The sequence below is a fragment of the Drosophila mauritiana genome, chromosome X (genome assembly GCF_004382145.1).
Source record: "Drosophila mauritiana strain mau12 chromosome X, ASM438214v1, whole genome shotgun sequence".
Classification (NCBI taxonomy): domain Eukaryota; kingdom Metazoa; phylum Arthropoda; class Insecta; order Diptera; family Drosophilidae; genus Drosophila; species Drosophila mauritiana.
The window spans coordinates 11,900,781-11,918,042 of record NC_046672.1 but is presented as its reverse complement, the minus strand read 5'-3'; the positions used below and the strand labels follow the sequence as shown (position 1 = coordinate 11,918,042).

The 17,262-nt window shown below is 38.9% G+C and overlaps 1 protein-coding gene across 1 annotated transcript in view; it reads right to left on the bottom strand.

Annotated features, from left to right (window-relative positions):
* Positions 1-17,262, bottom strand: part of LOC117147142 (GATA zinc finger domain-containing protein 5-like) — a 65,922-nt gene that overhangs the window by 33,304 nt on the left and 15,356 nt on the right. The window contains exon 2 of the mRNA XM_033313921.1: positions 15,588-15,621. The gene's annotated coding sequence lies outside the window, so the exon portion shown is untranslated. The remainder of the gene's footprint in view (positions 1-15,587; positions 15,622-17,262) is intronic.

The following is a 17,262-nucleotide window of genomic DNA, read 5'->3' as shown; positions in this document are numbered from 1 at the left end:
GGTTCCCAATCAAGTCTAGTTTTTGGTGGCGATCACAAAATTTGGTTGTCAATTTCGTTTGGCAAAAAAAAAATAATAAAAACGTCGATAGAGAACACTTGTGAAAGTTTGCTACTACTGCTATTTTACTTGCTATTACTAGAAAATATTATACTGCAATATATAATTTATATATAATTTCTTTTTTCCCCTTTTTGACCCAATTACTTTGAAATTTATCGTTCAAACCAATTGGTTTTCCAACTGCACAGATTCGTAGTACGAATTTCGTACTAAATATTCGATAAATTTGTGGCAATCTTGCCAACCATGAGTAGTAGCACAAATAATGGCATTTCAATTTCCCATATTGGAAAACTTTCGTATTGTCGGCGTGCAAGAAGTCGTGAAAAGTGAAAATGCGAACGGGATTTTCCCCACTGAATACGAAAGTGCGAACGAATTCCGAGCAGTTGTAATGTAAGCATCGCAAAACATTTATGAGTCCCCACATGTAAATCACACACACACGCAAACACAGACGTGTAACACACATGTACAGACACACCCACACAAGAGCAAGAACAACAACAGCAACAAGGAGTTGCCCAGACACCGGCCAACTGGTTATCCCTTTAGGAAATCAACTAAGCATTTTAATTAACTTTGCCGAAAAACGGAACCGAAAACAGGGAAAAAAGTAGAAGAAATGCCGAGAAACCGGAAAAACAAAGGGGGGAAAGCCCCAAAGAAGAAGAAGCAGCTGAAAATATGACCAAAAGCCGCAAAACTAAAGTTAAAGCCGATGGTAAAGGATGGTAAAATGCATGGGGATATCATGATAATTTACTGAAAGCGCAACCATTTGTACACAGATACAGCTACAGAGATACCCACACACGCACACTCACACCCACACCCACACACACACACACCTAAAAAACATACAATCAATATTAAATTTCCGCTTGCCACATCTTTATTTGCTTTTTGTTGTACCCCAAACAATGAGGGGCCAAAGGGGCAGGGGTCAAAGGGCAAGTGCCATCACATGCCCCTGCACCCCCCTTCCCCTCCTAAACACACACACACACAGAGAAGCCCCCTGGAGTGTAACGTGAGCAAAGTGCAACTAATTTCCAAAAGGCAAATTTTATTATATTTTTAGCCCACATATAACAGTGGCAAAACGAGGAATGCGGGCTGAATTCCCAAATGCAAATCTAAACTGCCTTTGGCCCACAACACACAAAACAGAGTGAAAAATAATATGTCCAAATAGGGTTTTTCAAAAAAAAAAAAAAAAAAATCATTTTACAATCAATGCAGTAATTGGTTTATTGGCATTAATTAAAATAAAATCCATTTATAAATGATTTAATTTGTTGGGTCATATATTTATAAATTACTTTTTTTATGATAATGTAAAGCCAAAGCTCGTTTACTAATTAAGGAATTATATAATAATCAGGCAGAATTTAATTTTTTCGTTTTCGCTTGTAATTCTTAAATCGTTTGAAATGCTTGCTTGCCATAGTGATAAGTACCTATGCTTTTCTCTCAGTGCAGGCACACATTGAAGGTGATGCACACACACTGAGCAATGAAATGAAAAAGGGGCAAGGCGAGCGAGAGAGAAAGTTTGCCAACTCAAGTTGAGGCCGATGATGAAGAGTTCAACGTAAAACTTTCATTTTATTTACCATGAGTTGGCAGCAAAATTGCTGGCAAAAACTGGAGCCCCAATGATTAATAAACAACCAACAAACGAAAGGAGAGCTCTGTTCGACAAAACAGCAAAAAGCCAAAAAAAAAAAAAAGAAAATGGCAATAGTAAGAAAAACAAGCAAACGTATTGATAGCCATGCTGCCAAAATTGCTGGCAAGCCATTAGAGCCAACGCAAAATGGTCAATTATCAACAGTATCAGTGGAAATTGGCCAAGCATAAGTTTGGAAATATTTTATAGAAATAAATGCACTTGATTCTTACATGTGACATAGATTTCTGTAGATTGTTTTTTAACAGTTAAATAGCAGGAAAATATTAATGCAAATGAATTTAAGTAGACCATTTACGTATTTTAGTTGTTATTTATTTGTAGTTTTCGATTAAGTGGCTCTTTGGGCTAATATCAGCTATATTCCTTTTAATTCCTAACAAATTATTGATAAAATATAGGGAGCCTATTGATTAGCAGGCTTATTTTTGTAATATTTATCGCCTGCATTAAGTCTGGCATACTTTTCCGCTGGATTACCCAGCTTGACCCAGTTGATCCTGGCTGGCAACAGAAATATTAACTTGAGCAATTTAATCCTTGCTCATGCGAGTGTCCCCATGTCAGCCCCAGCTCCTCCTCTGTTGCCATCGCTGTCCCTTTCGGAACCTTCCGTCTCTGTCAGGCTTAAACTGCAGTCATAACAATAAATTTCATTTGCACGTTCCGACTTGGCCTGGAACTCTTGGCTCCTTGACTCCTTTACTTGCACTTCGTCCTGCCGGCAACTGCTGCTGCTTCTGCTTCGCCTAGTTCTTCTTCTTCACGTTCGGCTTGAGGTCCTTCTTGGAGTGCTTGTGGCCCGTCTCTTCTTCACCCAGTGTCGACCGGGAGAGGTGGAGGTCCTTGTTGTTGGCTGTTTCGGTTGGCTGAGCTTGAATTTGACATAATTTCCCATGGCCAAGTGTCGTAAAGCTTTCACAGCACAAACATTCCTTTTTTTTCGTTCTCTTAGCCAGAATTACTTTATGATTTATACACATTGCGATATTGATACAGCCGAAGAGAGCTCAGCGACTTAGATATGTTGGATATATTTTTGGTTAGATAGCTAGACAGATGGATAAGCCCTCGTCCTTTGAGCCACACTTCATTCGCAGTGCAAATTGCATTTTTTGACACTTGACAGCGCCAATTTGACTGCCAGAAATTTCAATTACCCTCTGTGGAAAGCGTGTTTCGCTTTCGATTTCATTTTTTCAACCTATTTTCAACCTTTTTTCGCCCGTTTTTTTTTTTTTTGGCCTTTTTCACTGGCTGGAAAATAAGTTATCTGTTTTGGATTTTGAGTCGGTCTGATTCGAAGTTTTGTGTGCGAACGCGTATGTGGCAAATATTTCAAATGCATTTGGGGCCGCGAAATGAATTGAATTTGTATCGATTGCAACGAGAGTATCGCGCGCAGTCATCTATATGCAAAATAAAACTAAAAACCAACTGTACGAGCTCAATTCACAAGATAAATATAAATGGAAAGGAAATAAAATCAATCAGTAGTCAAATGCTATATTCCACGGGCGGGCCAAAATAAAATTAAAACTTTCTTTATGGCCCTAAATTTCTAAATTCAATTTACTAGATGTGAACAAGTTTAAAGTGGTGCCGAAAAATATAATTAGAAGAAGTTAATAAATGAGGAACTATGATCTGCGAAAGAATACATTTTAAATTTAAATTAAATGACGAGGGAAGAAACCAAAAACTTATTACATTACATTTAAAGTTGGCAAGTATCTAAAAAATATGAAGTTGCTTGCCAACTTGTGCGATAAATTCAAATGAAATCCAGCTGAAAAATGCGTTTTTTCAAGTGGAAGTTAGGATGGACGGCTCTTCTTGGTTGGCATATCGATAGCACACTATTTGCATTCAGCTCCTTTCATATTCACTTTGTTCAGGCCAACTTTAGCTTCTGGCCAAAAGCCTTTGCTTTCGCTTCGTTTTGGATAAGTAAAGGCGGCAAATGTTTGTTCCTCTTTAGTCTGGGCCATTTCTACTTTTTCGCATCTGGCGCTGTCATTGCTTTGCGCTTTCATTCTGCCATTTTGCCTCTTTTTTCAAGCTTTTCCTTTTATTTTCTAGTTTTTCCTCCTCGTTTTCTATTTTTTTTTTTTTTTTTGCATAGTTCAAGTCATGTTGCCCAAAAGTGGGTGGGTTTGCCAACTATTTTGTAGGTTATTAGGGCGTAACGCGCTCGCTCATACCCATACATTCAAGCATTTCTATAGACAGACAGTAACGCCCTCGCACACACATGCACTGCGCAAAATACTTCATACAGAACGGAAAAAATAGTATTTAATCCTTAATTCATACCAAGTGTGAATAATAATCACAACCATGGATTCAACAAGTTATAAAGCATTTAAGTTGAATATTTTGATCCATAAAATAGTACAAATAGCATAAGCTTATTTGTGTAAGTAAAAATTATTATAAATAATTATTATTTGTGTGTAAAAATCTTAAAATTAATATTTTATAATTTTCTAAAAGTAAAATTTGTTTTTCCATGTGCACGATATATGAAATGATGTTTGGGGGATTTTCTGGGTGGACTAGTGGGCGGCATTGTGGAGACATAAACACGGATTTAAGTTTGCAAAAATCTGGCATTGTTTTAGTTGTTTGCTAAGGCAGCTGCATTTGCATTCGCATTCGGATCGTCCCTTTAGGGGGCTTTACCCCAATGGATATTGCACATGACTTTGGCCAAGACTATTTTCGCTGGGCTTCGGTCCAATAGTAATAGGATACAAAACTAAATCAGAGTGCTTGTAAGTTGAAAATGACCCAAAATATTTAATAGTTTCCTATTTAGGTAAATGCCACAGCACGTTATTACTTAGAATTTTAGTTTGAAAATATAATAAAATATAATAAAAAATAAACACTTAATCAACTTGTAGACATCTTTAAATAATAAATAGAGCTAAAGTTCCCAATCCATTTAAATAATATATACAATCAATAATCAAATCTTTTAATTAGTTTAAGACCTCATTTTTCATCTAAAAAGTTTTCTGGATAATCACTCTTGCGTGTCCTTTCCCCGTTCAAAGCGATTAATATCCAACGATTAATTCGTTTTTTGTCAACATTTGGCCTTTAAAATTACACTTGGCCAACCTCTGGAAGTAAAGTTTCTTCTTAACACTAACCATTCCAAAAGTTCATTTATTGTGAAAGGAAAATCCCGCAAATTAGCGAGGGTCATTGTCCGGCTTTTCCCTTTTTGCCCCGCCATCATTTTTTATTTTTCTTTAAGCCAAACGAACCAACAAGTCGTTCATCGATGCTTATCGAGTGGGAAGCCCCTTTGCCGAAAACAAAGCGAGAAATAAAAAAAAAAAAAAAATACGAACCCAAAACCTGCGACGGTGGGAAAAGTTGGCCGGCTTCTCTGTTTAAAGCGGATTTGATGCTGAATATTATTTATGGGGATGCCTTTTATTTCCAGGACGAAGGGGACGACCCTTAAGAGCCATGGCCCATGAATGTCTGTGTCCATGTGTGCGGTTTCAAAAATATTTGCCAACATTCTTCGGGTATTTAAACAAAGATTTATTTTATATTTATATCGTGTGTGTCCTGTTCCATCCCCAGTGTCTGTGTGTCCGTATGTTTGTCTCTTGCTGTGTTGTATATATCCCGTCTAAAACGAGAAACGGACAGCGAGCAGAGGAAAAACGGACAAACGGAAATTGCAAGTAGAGCGTTGAATCCTTTTTGCTTGAACACGTCCTGCACACACACACACACACACACACACACTTGCATGTGTCTATCTGTTGGCCATTGTTCGAGGATTTGTTTGGGACTTGTTTCATATTTTACGATAACTCCATTTATTGCTGCTCCTTCATCGTCGTTGCGGGTCTTTAAACATGAAATAGGGTTATCAGTTAGTGGAGCATGACACTTTCGGTTAGCCATTAGCCGGGTGGCATGAGAAGCGCCGAGGAGGGCGGCGGTATCAATCATACGCACTGTGGGCGGGACGGGTTACGCGCTACAGGCTAGCGGCTTAATTGATGCGACAGCTGCAATGTGCATATTTTGTCTATTAATTTGTGTTTGTGCATAATTGGGATTAATTATGCATAATCGTGATTAACAGTCCAAATGCAAATGGGCTGTCATAATTAGCCCGCCCACACGAGTACCGCTTATCATTTCCCCCCAGAGATTTGGCTTTCTTTCAATGTGTCCGTGTATTTGAAATTTACGACCTTTACACGTGACCCCGATGCGTATAATTTTATCTTTTGCAACAGACACACACGAACACTCACGATATGGTTTGGGAATAAAATAGATAAATGCCGGGGAACACAACGCGAATTTGTTCGCTGATATATATACATATACATATATATATATTTTGATATTTTGACCATCTGCCAGTCGTTTCGCATTTTCGCTGATTACATTGGGGACTTGGCCCATTCAATGCATTTATTTCAAACTTTTGTTGCTGCGGTTTCGTGAATTTTTGCTTCAGTTTTATCGAATATCCTTTAATACTCTTGTAGGTGTACTTTAATTCCTCTTTTTTTTGTCGGTGCTATAATTTTTTAACAATTGACAGATGTAGTTTTTGATTCGTTGCATTTTTCGTTCTCTTTTTTCTGAGCCTGCCTACATTTTTTCGTAGTTTTTCCCAGCCGAACTTCATTTGCTGCCCATATGAGTAGATCAAGGGCTTGTGACTACATTCTTTAGATTAAGTCACCGATTAGCTTTGATAACTCGCAACCTACTTACTCCGACACCCTTTCACATTGTTTTAGTTTTTTCTTCTTTTTTTTGCTTGGCCGCAGACCAAGTAAACAAACTTTTGGCACCCGAGCGAAAGATTTTCGGGGATATTTAGATGGGGGGTACAAACAACTTTTATGGGCTAAGTAGAGCCCCAGCCATGGCGTACAACACCCCCAAAAACATTATCCAGGGAGAAACCGAAAAATTAGCGACCCTTTTTAGCCGTTTATCTCGCTTTTTATTTGGCCAAGCGCTTTTGGCACACAGCGCTGCTCCGAGTTTTTCCGTAATTTTGTTTATTAAAAGTTGGCTGACCCCGCCTTAAGAGTGATTCCCCCTCCGCTCTGCTCCTTTTCCCGCTGGCTGGGAAATTAATTTTTCTGAATTTCGTACAATTTTCGGTGGTTTGCCAAGTGTCATTAGTTTGCTGTTTGGCAGCCAGCTCGGAGACATAGTTAAATTAGCTAAACATTGCGGTGGGTGGTTCATAAAAGGTTGGAAAAGGGGAAAATTGGAAAGGAAAATCAGCAGCAGCAGCGAGAGCGAACTCCAACTGAGTTTCCCTTTTGCACTTCACTACACTCGAAAAAGGCGAGCAAAGTTTTCGCATAAAAATTTAGATAATGTTCGTGCGGGCAGAGTGGGTGTTGGAAAATGCGGAATGCGAGTGTGAGTTCTTTTCAAAATGCACTTAATGGATTTCGATGTGCTGGCCAAAAGTGGGCGTGGCCACAGTGCGGTTGCAACGCCCCTTTGGCGAAAAATTTGATTTGGCTACAAAGGAATTTAGTGGTGGTGGCGTTGAAAATGTTGGTTGAGATGTTGCTGCAGTGATGGAAATTTTGCATGTTCATGTTTCCGAGCGTTTTTCGACAGTCAATCAGTGTGGCCATGAAATTGGGTCAATCGCAAAATAAATTAGGAACTGTGGGAATTTTTGAGGCCATTACATCAATTATGATATTAGTAAAATTAATAAACAATGGATTTTCTTTCATACAAGTTTGTTCATGTTAGCTAGTTCTTTATTACACCAATTAATAAAATTATGTTTCCAAACAAAAGCCATTTCATGTAATTGATACGCTTTCCAATTTAAAGTATTTTTGAAAGGCTATATTTCTACTATATATTCCAATCTCTAATAATTATTTACACTTAAATAGTATACACATTTAATCCTTCTAGGGGTTGTGTTACATAAATAAAATTAAATCCGTATTGAATACAAAATAACACGGATATTAGTAACAGTGAACAACCCTTCCATCCACTTGAGTTTTTCCCTTCACAGTGGCTTAGGTGGCCCAATCAAAGCCAGTCGACTTGAAGCCATAACGTAGCCGCAATGGTGGCTCAATACAAGTTAAATAGAGCTAACAGGAAGCCAAATGTCAAAACAATATTGCATTGGCTAACACTGGCTCAATCGGCCAGACTTTGCACAGCACTTCAGCAGAAGCAGCTCTGCGGGAAACTTCGAGGAAAACTGGGAGAGTGGGGGATGAAAATCAAGGAAAATCAGGGACGAACTCGAATAGCACTCGAAGGAGAAGCGAAAGGAGCCCAAAAGGACGAGGACTGGTGTGAAGGGGCGCCGTCACTTATCAACCATTTATAAACAATAAGCGAATATAAACAAGAAACTTTGAGCCAGCTAACGTCAAAATGCATTACATCGAGACCGAGGAATCGAAGCTGGGGGGTAAAAAAGCTCAGATAAATGGCTGAAATATGGCAAGCAAAATGGTCGAAGGGTGCGCAAATTGTCGGCAAACCGGGATCGAGACGAAAAGTCGGGGAAAAGTCGGAGGAAAATTGCGGGGCTAGCTCCAAACATGTCAATGTGAAAAGTTCTTTTCTTGTATATTTCGTTCCCTCTCTGATTTCTCCAAAGTTGTTTCCCTTATTGCAAGTTATCGCAGTAAAGTTGGGCCAAAAAAAAGGAGGAGAAAACGAAGACGTAAAAAAGGCAGAGAAAAGTTCCACGTTGATGTTTTGTTTACGAAATATGAAAGGGAAACGTATGGCCCAGAAAGGTGGCAAATAAAATTCCAAGACGAGGGTGTTGTCCTGGCCAAAATGGCTGGCAAGTTTTGGCCAAAAAAGGGCGAAAAAAAATATGGATGGGGCTGCCAAGTTGGCTTAGCGAGTGGACGACATTGTGTGCGCGTCTATATCAAAACGTATTTCATGCACATTAGTTGCGCTTTTATGAACTTCAAGTTGTCATTTGCCCGGCGACCCAAAACAAAACTTGATGTTCGTTTGTCTTGCTCAACACTAGGATAAAGTTTGGAAAATCGTCATACGAATGACAAAAGTTTAAAAATAATATGCTTGCAAGGATTAGATGGAAGCAATTGTACTTCTATATCAGATTGGTTGAGACTTTCAGCTTAATTCATTAAAATGCCTGCGTCTATGATGCATGTGGCCTACATTTTTTTTTAAATATTTATTTAAACTTTATTATCTCTATATTTTTTAACATTTTCTTTAGGAATTTAATTTATAATTGGCAGACTTTACGAATATATATATTATATGATAGTTATTTTTTGGTTTCTATCTTCTCTGCTATGCAGTATTTATTTTTTCTGAGTGCACCTCGACAGGATTCCCCTTTGATGTGCCGTATCCTGCCGTTCGTCCTTGTCTTGTCTCGCAGCTGCAAATGACAAGAATTTGTTGCCACTTCGTGGCATGTAAATATTAACTTTAAACAGAATGCGACAGGCCACGCAGTCACGCCCACTTTCTTCGGTTAGATAAAACTTTTTCCTTTTTTATATATATATATATATATACCTCCCAGTCCGCCCAGTTTGTCCGCAAAATTTCTCGCAGAGCGAAACAATTTTTTGTTCAAGTTTATGAACACCGCCTGAAGTTCAGCTCAGCTCCGCTCAGATACTTGTTCGTATCGTTCTCGTCCTGGTTTTAATCCGCCAACTTTAGCAAAACGAAAGGGGAGAAGGAGGCTGGAATGGATTTAGCTGGGGCAACTTGCAAGTTTTGTAATTGTTGGCGATTGCAGTCACATCCAGCTTATGGACACCCCGGCAAAACTGAGACGCTTCATTAGGGCGACGTTATGACACTTTGCCCTATCAGAAAGAATGTTGCCATCCAGGCATCCTGGCCCTTGGCCCTTAGCCCTCGATAGCCAACGGGGTAGACAAAGAGCTACCAATCCCTTTCCTATCCCTGCACTGTTAACGCTCTGGTGCACGTGCCAACGTTGCGTATGATTGATGAACTGGGCGGAGGTGGACGGGATGGCCATAACGGCCATAACAATAACAGGCAAGGACACTCGACTGCGTGAGTTGTGTGCGAAACGGCGAAAAAGGACGCGAGCAGGGGCACTGTGCAAAAAAATGTGAGGAATCTGCCAATCATTATGGCCAATCAAGTTTGTAAAACTGCCAGTATTCCGTAAATCGTTTAAAAAATAAACAGAAAATATATAAATAACCATTTTTAGCATATTCTTTAATGAGTATTATTGCCATTAATATTACTATAATTTCTCAGTGTTAAAACGAATGTGTGGCAAAATATGGTGAAGTCAATAATAGAAAAAAAAAAACAACTTTGAAATTTCGAATACTCTGTCAGAATAATCAAAAATGTTGATAAAGCGATTGCATGACACAGGAATCGTAAACAGTTTTATTTTAGATGCAAAAAGGTAGTTTAAAAATCGAATAGGTAGCTGAAATAGTTTTGTATTCCGGCACAAACAAAAACAAAAAAAAAAAAATGGTAAAAAGAAGCACGTAAAATGCAAGGGCCGTCAAACAAGAAGTAAGACACAATTTCATTAAATGTCCAAACGAATAAACTTCTGACCGCCGGAAAGCAAATCAAATGCAGAGGGCTTACATAAAAAGGGAAAAACTGGTCACGAACCGACTAATCGAATCAAATCTAGGAGAACGAAATGCCAAGAAAATAAAGACATCTTGCCACTAATATTATTTGAGGGCTGTTGCCACAATATTTGCCTCAATTTAGCCAACTTCTCGCAATCCTTAAACACACAAGATAGTCACGCATAAATTGGAACTATTTTATTGCCCTGCACTCGGATTGCAAAGACGACGAGCAGAAAATCAATGGAGATTCAACTCAATTTGGCCGAGTTGCACTTTATATATATATAAAATATATACATATATGTGTGTATATATGTAGGACTTACAGTTTATCCCGCTGTTTGCTCACCAATCGAGGCAGCAAAAATAAAAGCAACGTGAGTCGTTGTATAAAAGGCAGGTGTACATACGTACGTACGCTGGCACACGCGGCGTATGCGCAATTTTCCTTTAATGCACAACAATGACAATTTGACAATCGACAAAGGTCCCCGAAGACTGCGCAGTGTGGAATATTTATAGAAAGCGGGACAGGAGTGGTGCTCCGCATGTTTATTTATTTTGATTTTGATTGAATAAGTGCTAAGGCAAGCCCCGATTTACATCCATTTTTATATGGCAGTGTTGTTGATCCCGCCCTTAAGGACGACGATTCCTTTGGCATATTTACGCGCCATTTCAGCCAAAATGCACAAAAAAAAAGAAATGAAAAGAAAAGAAAATAAGACGAGAAAACTGAGAAGAAGATGAGTTGGCAACAAGGAGCAACAAATTCAGTTTATATATGGATTTGGTTTGTTCTTTCATTTTCTTCTTCGATTTTAGGTCTTATAAAATATTTAAATTTTGGCTTTTTTCCCGACTGTTTTCATGACTTGGTGACAGGCAAACAAATGGGGAGACAAGTGCAGTGGACAGGACAAAAATAGGAGACTGGCAACAGGACACAATCCGAACAGGACTCAAGGCCATCAATCAATGGCACCAGGTTTAACAGGTGAAGCATTGGAAATACCTGGTTGAAATTCTATATTTTGGTTAGGCGACAACTAATTTTACAACTACACATTAATTGTAGAAGAAAAATCAATCAATAATCAAATTCTTAATTCTTTTTCGAAGCATAAGTTTGCAAAGGTTTTATATATTTCAGTAAAATATATTAAATTCAACAAAGATGCACATACCCAAGACCAATATCGACAGCAAGCAAAACGAATAATCACTCGGAGATGCCAATCAAAGGACTTCCCTTTTGGAAAATGCAAAACTACAGTCTGCCCTCGGCAAACGGCACTCGGGGCGAGAACTCTTCAGCGGGACTTTAAAGCAAATTAAGTGGCACACAGCGAGAGTCTGGGTATTTTCAGCTGTTCCCAGTGGGCGGTGGTGGCATGGAAATGTGCACGGGGAGTTGGCACTTTCCTGCTCCTGGTTTCTTATTATGCATTTTCCCAGGCACACACACACAAACACACACACTTACACACTCAAACACGGCCAGTTCCGTTGACCTCGCTTTTATTCTTATGGCATAATACACCTATACTACACTCTCTGCACACTATTCACCACTTCACTTGCTGCAAACTTCCTTCCGTCGCCGGTTGTTTTTTCTTTTGCCTGTCGGACATTTCAGAAGGAGTCTCCAGCGGATGTCCCAATGAGTGATCAACGATCGCCAGAAAAGGTAGAGGGTTTCTCCATTCCAGAAGGACAAGAACTTTAATGCACTACGAAGTCTTTAATGCACTAAGAAATGTTTAAATATTAAAGGGAGACCCTTAAATGTACATCGCACATTAAAAAAAACTTTAAAATTTTTCTTATCGCTTATAAAAGCAGAATTCCATAATTAATTTAAATAAAATGTCCCTTTGAAGTGCCCCGCGTACATTTTGAATTAAATTAAAATCCACATGCCTGAGTGCATTTCGCCCAGTGAAACAATTAAAATTGGAGGAAACGAATTAAATAACAACAGACTGAAGTTGAAAGCATCAAACAACGAGAGCAGCGAAAACAACAGCTCCGCAAGGTAATTATATAATCAGGTGTCCATGACAGGCATCAGTTCCACCCACACTCACCTTTCACCTTTCGCCACCACTCGATTCGCAGTGCCCACCCCCTGCGTGACCCCTGACCCGCGGACCCATTGGTGCGAGCGAGACGAAATACAGGCCTGGCACAAATTGTAACCTTTGATGAAAGTTTTTCGCAAAAACTTTTCGCCACGACAACGAACTCGATTTTCATTATCAGGCAAAAGTTGGTCGCATTTGTAGCATTTTGTTGCCGTTGCCTTTTGCATTTTGAGCGGTCTATGTGGGTGACTGTGCGTGTTAGTGTGTGTGTGTGTGTGTGGGTGTGGGTGTGTGTGCCACGCTAATTAACAGGCCTGCCAGGCGACCACTCTCTATTTTGCCATCCCTACACTGCGAGAAATTCACTTAGCACCAAGTTGCAAAACACTTAGCATCAAACTTTTAAATCTAATACTCAAAGCCAAATTAATTATCAATTAAATTTAACATATATATTTAATGTTCAATATTTCAACACTTGGCTATTCCAAAAAAAAAAACTTGCCCTTAAAAATATATGTAATTGAATTTGTTTGATTATATTACCAAATTGTATCACATCCTAATACCATTATACCAGATAAAATTATGAGAAAAGTAATTTAATAAATATTCCCTCGTAAATTAAAATTCCTTAGAAATTCATATTTTTATTTTTGTTTATTTTTTTCAGTGCACTCTTTTTGTATGGCAGCAAGGCAGAAAACTTTGCCGCTTTTTGCCTAATACGCATGCATACATAATTGAGGAAAGGCTACCACCACCCACACACGCACACACACAACAGCACACACACATGCAGACAGCCTCATATATTTCCATATGCATATCAATACGCACACGCAGACATTCAGCAACACTCTAATAAACACAGATACAAAGCCTAACGCACGCACATTAATGCGGTGAGCCCGAAAATCATTGAAGCAACACAAGTGGAAATCCTGAAGAGTTTAGAAACATCATGGAGCTTAGTTTGATACCCTATGATCCCATAAAACAAAAGGAGCTGACTAAAATCCGATAATAGTTTAATATTTATAACAACGGCATTTAAATTGTAGCTAAAATTGCATAGAAAACTTAAATGTTTTTGATAGTAAGCTTTCTAGTTTAGTTTTAAAATGTTCGTGGTAAAGGATTTTTGTATCTAAAAAAAGTCCTAGTTGCACATTGAGAAGTCCAGCAAAAATGCAAGCAACTTAATAAAATCATAAAGCTTATTTAACCACTCAGTTCGTATAACGAATTCAAGGTATATTCGCACATATCCCATTATTCCGATGGCGAGTGTGTGGGGTATATAAAAAGGCACTTTACTTTGTCGACCAACCTTTTGTCCATATGTGTGTGTGTGTGGGCACTTTGTATCTATGTGCGCCTGTGCTTTGTGTATCCTTTGGCTGTGAAATTGCATTTCATGAATGGTAATGTGCTATGATGCGAGCCTCTCACCTTGCTGCCCACAGCACTCCGAATGCCGCCCAACTCCCACCCATTTGGTGACCTTGCTGAGTGGTCGGCATATCTGTGGCCATGGCTCCATGGAGCTCCAAAAGGTTCCACACCCAAAAAAAAAAAAAACAAAAATAATGCAAATTGAAGCTAATGCTGCCAGCTGGGGGCTATGCGAAATTCCAATTGAAGTTGAAGGCCGAAATGTTTGATGGACTCAATCAAGATGGAAAATAAATGATGATGATGCGACTTGTTGGTCGAGAAACTGCTTGAAACTTACACACACAAAAAAACCAAATTTAAGAAAATAATAACAAGAATTTTATAACACTCAAGTTTCATTGATATTTTTAGTAACATCTTGATCTGCTTATCGGCAATTTAAGTCTACTTAAATCATGAACTTGCATTGCGATATGGATTTTCACATCAGTTCTTGCTACAATTGGCCAAATGGAACCGAGATGTTCTTGTTGTTTATTAAATGGGTGAACAATTTCAATTTTACTCAAATCGAATTCAAATCCCAAGGTTTCGACACGCTTTGAATGTTGTTCACACAGGATTCTGTCGTTGGGGCAACTGGGAAAATGGGAAAATGGAAAATGACCTGGAAAAGCGATGGGTTGGGGTTGTTGGGTGCTTGGGTGACTGTTTTGTGGCGGGTGTCAAAGAGCTGTTGTTTGCCTGGCACAAGCAATCGAACTGAAATTGTTGTCCCTATTTCGATGCGAAGTATTTAGCACATGCACAAATAATTGAAATGCAGCTGAGTCTTCATTTCCTTTGGCTTTCAGCCATCATTGAGTGCGCTAATAAATAAATTACTCATAACCCATCCATATATCGCATATATCGTCAATTTACATATGTGTATGTGTGTACATATATTTGGGCACTCTGGGGTTTTACAGGAAATTATCGAAAATTGAATGCAAATACATAATGTGTATGAAACAACAACAGAAAGCCGGACAACAAACAGATATAAATAGATGGACAATTTGCTTATTGTTTTGCATTGTATTGGGTATGAAAAAAAAGAAAAAAAATAATGCACAGAAAAGTAGAGAGAGCTAAAATTTAAATAAATAATTTCGCATGATTTTGCCGTTGTGTGTGCATTATTTATTTACCAATTTGTTTTAATTTCCCATAGAAATCCATCGAAATCATAAATAAATGCATGCAAAATCAACCGGAAAACCCAACGCTCTTCTGCTGCGCATTGATGCACGTTCGTGTCACAAATGGCTAAAACCGAAAACTAAAACTCCTGCTACAAAAAACAAACATGATAACATCTGCTCAGCTAATTGACTAAAGTGCCACTGCGTTAAATGTTAAATGTGTGTGGCATAAAAACACACTTGGCCCCATTCGAAACGCATTAGTCACAACATCGAGTGCCCGTCATCCATATCTTTTAGCCAAAATACAAAAAAAAAAGTAATACAAAACAAAGCCATAAACTAGCCACTTAATCACTTTGTCTAAACAGATGCTGGCAATTGAAAATGCGAGAGTAACTATGTCATTAGAAACTCAAAGTGATTAAACACTTAGCAATTAGTTTCAGCTTTTTATACAACAGTAATATTATAAGTAAAATATTTATTAAGTAAAGTCACTCACCTTTTAAACAAATAAATATACGATCAGAGATAGTCTGCAAGAGATATAGAGAGATATATATATATTAATATTTAATTTTATAAACAAGGAAATTATAAATACACATTAAACTATAATTTTTAATATAATAAATATAACTTTTTAGTTAAACGAGCAATACAAAGTCACTTACAAATGCAACATAACGATGAAACGATTGAAAGTAAGCCTGATTTTTTTTTTGGGTTGCGTGGGAAATGGGCTTCCATTTCTATATGAATAATAGAAAGCTGCATAAAAAGTGCAGCCGACGCAGCCAGAGCATTATGCAAATATGCGAATAAATATCTCTAAAACATTTGTTTCAATTTCCCCCCCACCGCCGCAGTAACCCCTTTTATAACCCCGTAATCCCGCTCAACCAATTCCACGGATGTCACATCGGATGCCCCAAAAAACGATTGGATCCAGCCGCCCCTATATCAACCCTGTAATATCATTCCATTCCATTCCCTTCCCATTTTATTCCGTTCCATTCTATTCTATTCTATTCCTCCTGATGCTGCTGGCTTGCATAAAATGGTTTTGAGCCTGGTTTGGTGGCTCGAGTACAAAAGATTTTTGTGTGTCCCATAAATTTGCAACGCTGTCAGGCGCGTTTTTTTTCTGTTATCAATGGGTGCGGGGGTGTGGGGGTGGGGTTAGGGGATAGGGGGCGGTGCCAGCTAACCCCCATTTTTGTGTTGGCCTTGTAAAACATAGCAATCGAGATTTGTTTTAGGCAGCAGGGGATGGTGCACAAAAATGTGTTGCATACTTTGCTGCATATTTGTCGATTGCCATAATTAAGCCGTAAATGAGGCGCAAAGGGGGTGGCGCTTTCAAGGGTGGTGGGGGGTGGGGAGGGTAGAGTGGAAGTGGGTGGCTTGCCACATCATTTAATGCTCATTAAAATAACTGCGACGCGTATCCTTCCGCTCTGTCTGTCCCACTATCCCCAGCCACCCCCACCTGCATTTTCCACCCACTTTTCCCCACTCTTTCTCGCTTTTCACTCTGTCTCTCCCTCTCTCTCTCTCTCTCTCTTTCCCTCTCTCTCTCTCTCTCTTGGCATTTGCAGCACTTGACATTTTGCGGCGTTTTAATTTGGCGCACGCTCAAGTGCTCCTCCTCGTATTGCCAACAGCACTGGCATGGGTGGCGTGGGAAAATCACAAAACGGGGTCCGGATCCAACTGCAAAAAGGGGTGATGGCCGGGAGCTAAGCTGGCAAATGAATTGCTATAAGGCTAACGGCATGCCCCAGCGGATAACGAGCTTTGATTGCCAGTCGAGAGTTGATGAAATATCATGCATGGCCACTGCACTCATCATCGAAGTCATCATCATCATCATGATTATTATCCGGATTTTCATCGTCATTAGAGGCAAAGGTACAAGCATTTGGTCTTAAGCCAAATCTATCTGGTAATTGCTTTTGAGCTACAGCACTCGTAGTCTCAGTCAATAGTGCATTACAAGTTCCTAACACGTTTAATGTTCAGCCAATATTGCATTTGGTTCATTACAACTCAAACAAAGTAGGGCAGAATATTCTTATATAATTTACTACAAAAAAAAAGAAACCCTTCAATTCGACCACTTTCACTTTTTGGCAATCCACCAATAATTTTCTTTTAGCTTAAGCTTTTGAGCT